Source organism: Ursus maritimus, unplaced genomic scaffold (assembly GCF_017311325.1).
Source record: "Ursus maritimus isolate PB19 unplaced genomic scaffold, ASM1731132v1 scaffold_3, whole genome shotgun sequence".
Taxonomy (NCBI): Eukaryota; Metazoa; Chordata; class Mammalia; order Carnivora; family Ursidae; genus Ursus; species Ursus maritimus.
The window spans coordinates 60,594,743-60,600,264 of NW_024425563.1; positions in this window are offsets into that span (position 1 = coordinate 60,594,743).

Below are 5,522 nucleotides of genomic sequence, written 5' to 3' on the forward strand. Positions count from 1 at the left end.
TAGACGTGCTGTGTTGACGCGGAGGTGCACCTCTGTCTCTCTCTATAGGTCTCGGGGCATCTTGACTAACAAAAATTGAACAAAGACATATGTTGTTTTATTTTTTAATTTTTAATTTTTTTCACTAAATCATATTTTAAATAGTAATAAATTCTCTCCAATTTTTAGAATACTTTATTTTGTCCTTATATTATGAATTTAATATCACATGCTATTCATTTGAATAATATGTATATCACATTAGGCTTTTATAGTATATGAATCATGTATTGGCATGTATCATCATAGTCCGTAGACACCTCCGAAGAAAGAAATCACCTGGAGGTCTACTTGAATGATTGAAGCCTGTGATGGTGATATCATATCATCATACTTTAAATGGAAAAAACTACAACATAGAGAAATACAAAGTTATGAGATGTGTGGTTGAGGAATTAAGAAAAAAATAAACCAGCAATATTCTCATTCAGTCAAAGGTTAGTGGTAAATGTTGATATTATAAAAGTTATATTTTGGCCAAGATATCTCATTGAAAAGAACAGAATAGGTCAGTCTTCATTCAATAAGCACAGTTACTTTCCGCCTACGAAATGATTCTTATCTCTGTAGGACCAGTTTAAGTGCCAGCTCCAGTAAAAGTGTTCCCAGATACCCTGTAGGATTCATCCTTTTTTCTGAATAGAGCGATGGAGCTTGAAGCTACATTTTGCCTCGTACCTTGTATTAAAGTAAATTATTTACAAAATCTGCCTCCAAATTAGATTATAAAATTGTTGAGAGAAGAATTTCTAGCTTTACAAATCCTCCGTAGGGTTCAGAATAGTTTAAGTTGAGCCATGTGAAATGCTGTTATTCAACCATTTTTTTTAAAGTTTTATGGTATTTTATTTTATTTTTTTATAATTTTTATTTTGTTATATTACTTACCATACAGTGCACCCCCAGTTTTTTTTTTTTTTAAAGATTTTATTTATTTATTTGACTGAGATAGAGACAGCTAGCGAGAGAGGGAACACAAGCAGGGGGAGTGGGAGAGGAAGAAGCAGGCTCATAGCGGAGGATCCTGATGTGGGGCTCGATCCCATAATGCCGGGATCACGCCCTGAGCCAAAGGCAGACGCTTAACCGCTGTGCCACCCAGGCGCCCCGCACCCCCAGTTTTTGATGCAATGTTTTGTGATTCATTATTTGCATATAACACCCAGTGCTCCATGCAATATGTGCCCTTCTTAATACCCATCACCGGCCTATCCCAATCCCCCAGCCCCCTCCCCTCTGAAGCCCTCAGTTGGTTTCCCAGAGTCCATAGTGTCTCATGGTTTATTCCCCTTTCTGTTTACCCCCCCTTCATTCTTCCTTTCCTTCTCCTACTGATCTTCCTATTTCTTATGTTCCATAAATGAGAGAAACCATATGATAATTGTCTTTCTCTGCTTGACTTATTTCACTTAGCATAATCTCCTCCAGTCCTGTCCATGTTGCTGTAAGTGTTGGGTAATCGTTATTTCTGATGGCTGAGTAATATTCCATTGTATATATGGACCACATCTTCTTAATCCAGTCATCTGTTGAAGGGCATCTCGGCTCCTTCCACAATTTAGCTATTGTGGACAATGCTGCTGTGAACATTGGGGTGCATATGGCCCTTCTCTTCACTATGTCTGTATCTTTGGGGTAAATACCCAGTAGTGCAATTGCTGGATCATAGAGTAGCTCTATTTTTAACTTTTTGTGGGACCTCCACACTGTTTTCCAAAGTGGCTGTACCAACTTGCATTCCCACCAACAGTGTAAGAGGGTTCCCCTTTCTCCACATCCTCTCCAACATTTGTTGTTTCTTGCCTTGTCAATTTTTGCCATTCTAACTGGTGTAAGGTAGTGTCTCAAGGTGGTTTTGATTTGAATTTCCCTGATGGCTAATGATCTTGAACATTTTTTCATGTGTCTGTTAGCCATTTGTATGTCTTCATTGGAAAAGTGTCTGTTCATATCTTCTGCCCATTTATTGATTTGATTATTTGTTTCATGTGTATTGAGTTTGAGAAGTTCTTTTTAGATCTTGGATACCAGTCTTTTATCTGTAGTGTCATTTGCAAATATCTTCTCCCATTCCGTGGGCTGCCTTTTAGTTTTTTTGACTGTTTCCTTGGATGTGCAGAAGGTTTTATCTTGATGAAGTCCCACAAGTTCATTTTTTCTTTTGTTTCTCTTGCCTTTGGAGATATGTCATGAAAGAAGTTCCTGCGGCCGATGTCAAAGAGGTTGCTGCCTATGTTCTCCTCTAGGATTTTGATGGATTCCTGTCTCACATCGAGGTCTTTCAACCATTTGGAGTTTATCTTTGTGTATGGTGTGAGAGAGTGGTCAAGTTTCATTCTTTTGCATGTAGCTGTCCAATTTTCCCAGCACCATTTATTGAAGAGACTATCTTTTTTTCACTGGATGTTTTTTTCCTGCTTTGTCAAAGATTAGTTGCCCAAAGAGCCGAGGGTCCATTTCTGGGTTCTCTATTCTGTTCCATTGGTCTATGTGTCTGTTTTTGTGCCAGTACCATGCTGTCTTTGTGATCACAGCTTTGTAGTATAGCTTCAAATCCAGCAACGTGATGCCCCCAGCTTTGTTTTTCCTTTTCAAACAGTTCCTTGGAGATTCAGGGCCTTTTCTGGTTCCACACAAATTTAAGGGCTGTTTGTTCCAGTTCTTTGAAAAATGTCATTGGTATTTTGATCGGGATGACATTGAAAGTGTAGATTGCTCTGGGTAGCATAGCCAGATCCATGAGCATGGAATACTTTTCCATCTTTTTGTGTCTTCTTCAATGTCTTTCAAGAGTGATTTGTAGTTTCTAGAATATAGATTATTTACCTCTCTGGTTAAGTTAATTCCGAGATAACGTGTGAGTTTTGGTGCTATTGTAAATGGAATGGATTCCCTAATTTCTCTCTCTTCAAGTCTCATTGTTCGTGTATAGAAATGCAACTGATTTCTGAGCATTGATTTTGTATCCCGCCACATTACTGAATTGCTCTGTAAGTTCTAGTAGTTTGGGGGTGGAGTCTTTTGGGTTTTCTATATAGAGTATCATGTCATCTGCGAAGAGAGACAGTTTGACTTCTTCTTGGTCAGTTTGGATACCTTTTATCCCTTTTTGTTGTCTGATTGCTGTTGCAAGGACTTCTAGTACTATGTTCAATAATAATGGCAAGAGTGGGCATCCTTGTTGTGTTCCTGATCTTAAGGGAAAGGCTTTTGGCTTTTCCGTGTTGAGAATGATATTCACTGTAGGCTTTTCATAGATGGTTTTTATGAGATTGAGGAATGTACCCTCTATCCCTACACTCTGAAGGGTTTTAATCAGGAAACGATGCTGTATTTTGTCAAATGCTTTTTCTGCATCAATTGAGAGGATCATATGGTTCTTGACTCTTTTCTTGTTGATATGATCTATCACACTGATAGAGTTGCAAATGTTGAACCACCCTTGCATCCCAGGGATGAATCCCACTTGGTCTTGATGGATAATCCTTTTAATGTACTGTTGGATCCTATTAGCTAGGATCTTGTTGAGAATTTTGGCGTCCATATTCATCAGGGAAATCGGTCTGTAATTCTCCTTTTTGATGGGGTCTTTGCCTGGTTTGGGGATCAAGGTAATACTGGCCTCATAGAATGAGTTTGATAGTTTTCCTTCTGTTTCTATTTTTTGAAACATCTTCAGGAGAATAGGTATTATTTCTTCTTTGAATGTTTGGTAGAATTCCCCTGGGAATCCGTCAGGCCCTAGACTCTTGTTTTTGGGGAGGTTTCTGATCACTGCTTCATCTCTTCAAAATTAATCAGTCTGTTTAAATAATCAGTTTCTTCCTGTTTCAGTCTTCATAGTTTATGGGTTCCAGGAAGGCATCCATTTCTTCCAGGTTATTTAATTTATTGGCGTAAAGCTGTTGATAAAAGTTTCTAATGATCCTTCCTATTTCATTGGTGTTGGCTGTGATCTCTCCCCTTTCATTCCTAATTTTATTAATTTGGGTCCTTTATTCTTTTGAATAAGTCTGGCCAGTGGCTTATCGATCTTATTTATTCTTTCAAAGAACCAGCTTCTAGTTCTGCTGATCTGCTCTACTGTGCTCCTGGTTTCTAATTCATTGATCTCTGCTCTAATCTTGATCACCTGCCTTCTCATGAGTGGGTTAAGCCTATTCTTCTGTTCCAGCTCCAGCTTCTTGAGGTGAGAATATAAAAACTGCATTTTAGATTTTTCTATTCTTTTGAGTGAGGCTTGGACTATATTTTCTCTTCTTACGACCTCGAGTGTCCCATAGGTTTTGGACTAATTGTTTTCATTCTCATTGCCTCAGAAAGTTGAAACGATTTTTAATTTCCTGTTTACCCAATCATTAGCAGGATGGTTCTTGTTTCAAAATGTTTGAGTTTCTTCAAAATTTTTCCTTGTAGTTGAGTTCCAATTTCAAAGCAGTATGTGCAGAAATATTAGGAATAATCTCAGTCTTTTGGTATCGGTTGAGACCTGTTTTGTGACCCAGTATATGGTCTATTCTGGAGAAAGTTCCATGTGCATTCGAAAAGAATGATTATTCTGTTGTTCTGGGGTATGGTGTTCTGTATATATCTATGAGGTCCAGATATCTGGTCCAATATGTCATTCAAAGCTCTTGTTTCTTTGTTGATTTTCTGCTTGGGTGGTCTGTCTGTTGCTGAGAGCAGAGTGTGAGGTCCCTTACTATTAATGTATATTATCTATATGTCTCTTTATTCTGGTTAAGAGTTGGCTTGTGTATCGCTGCTCCCTGGGATGATATTTATAATTGTCATATCCACTTGTTGGATACATCCTTTAAGAATAATATGTGTCGGGCGCCTGGGTGGCCAGCGGTTAAGCTGCCTGAGGGATCCCGGCGTTATGGGATCGAGCCCCACTCAGCTCCTCCTTAGAACCTGCTTCTTCTCTCCCACTCCCCCTGCTTGTGTTCCCTCTCTCGCTGGCTGTCTCTATCTCTGTCAAATAAATAAATTCTTAAAAAAAAAAAGAATAATATAGTGTCCTTCTATCTCTAACAAAGTCTTTGGTTTAAAATCTAATCTGTCTGATTGAAATTTCGCCTTCCCACTTTCTTTTGAGGTCCATTGTCATGAAAAATGGTTTTCCATCCCTTCACTTTCAGTCTGGATGTATCTTTAGGTTCAAAATGAGTCTCTTGTAGACACCAAATGGTGATTCATGTCTTTTTATACAATCTGCAACCCTGTGGCGTTTTACAGGAGCATTTAGGCCATTCACATTGAGTGTGTTAAGAGAGGACTTTAATGATAGTGTTGCCTGGAAGTCTTTGTTTCTATAGATTGTAAATTTCTGTTCTGTATCACTCTTGGGGCCTTTTACTTTTATAGAACCTTAATATCTCATGTAGGGGCTGGTTTGGTGGTTACCTTCAGTTTCTTGATCCTGGAAGGTCCTTATCTCTCCATCAATTTGGGTGACATGCAAAAGACAGCCATGTATC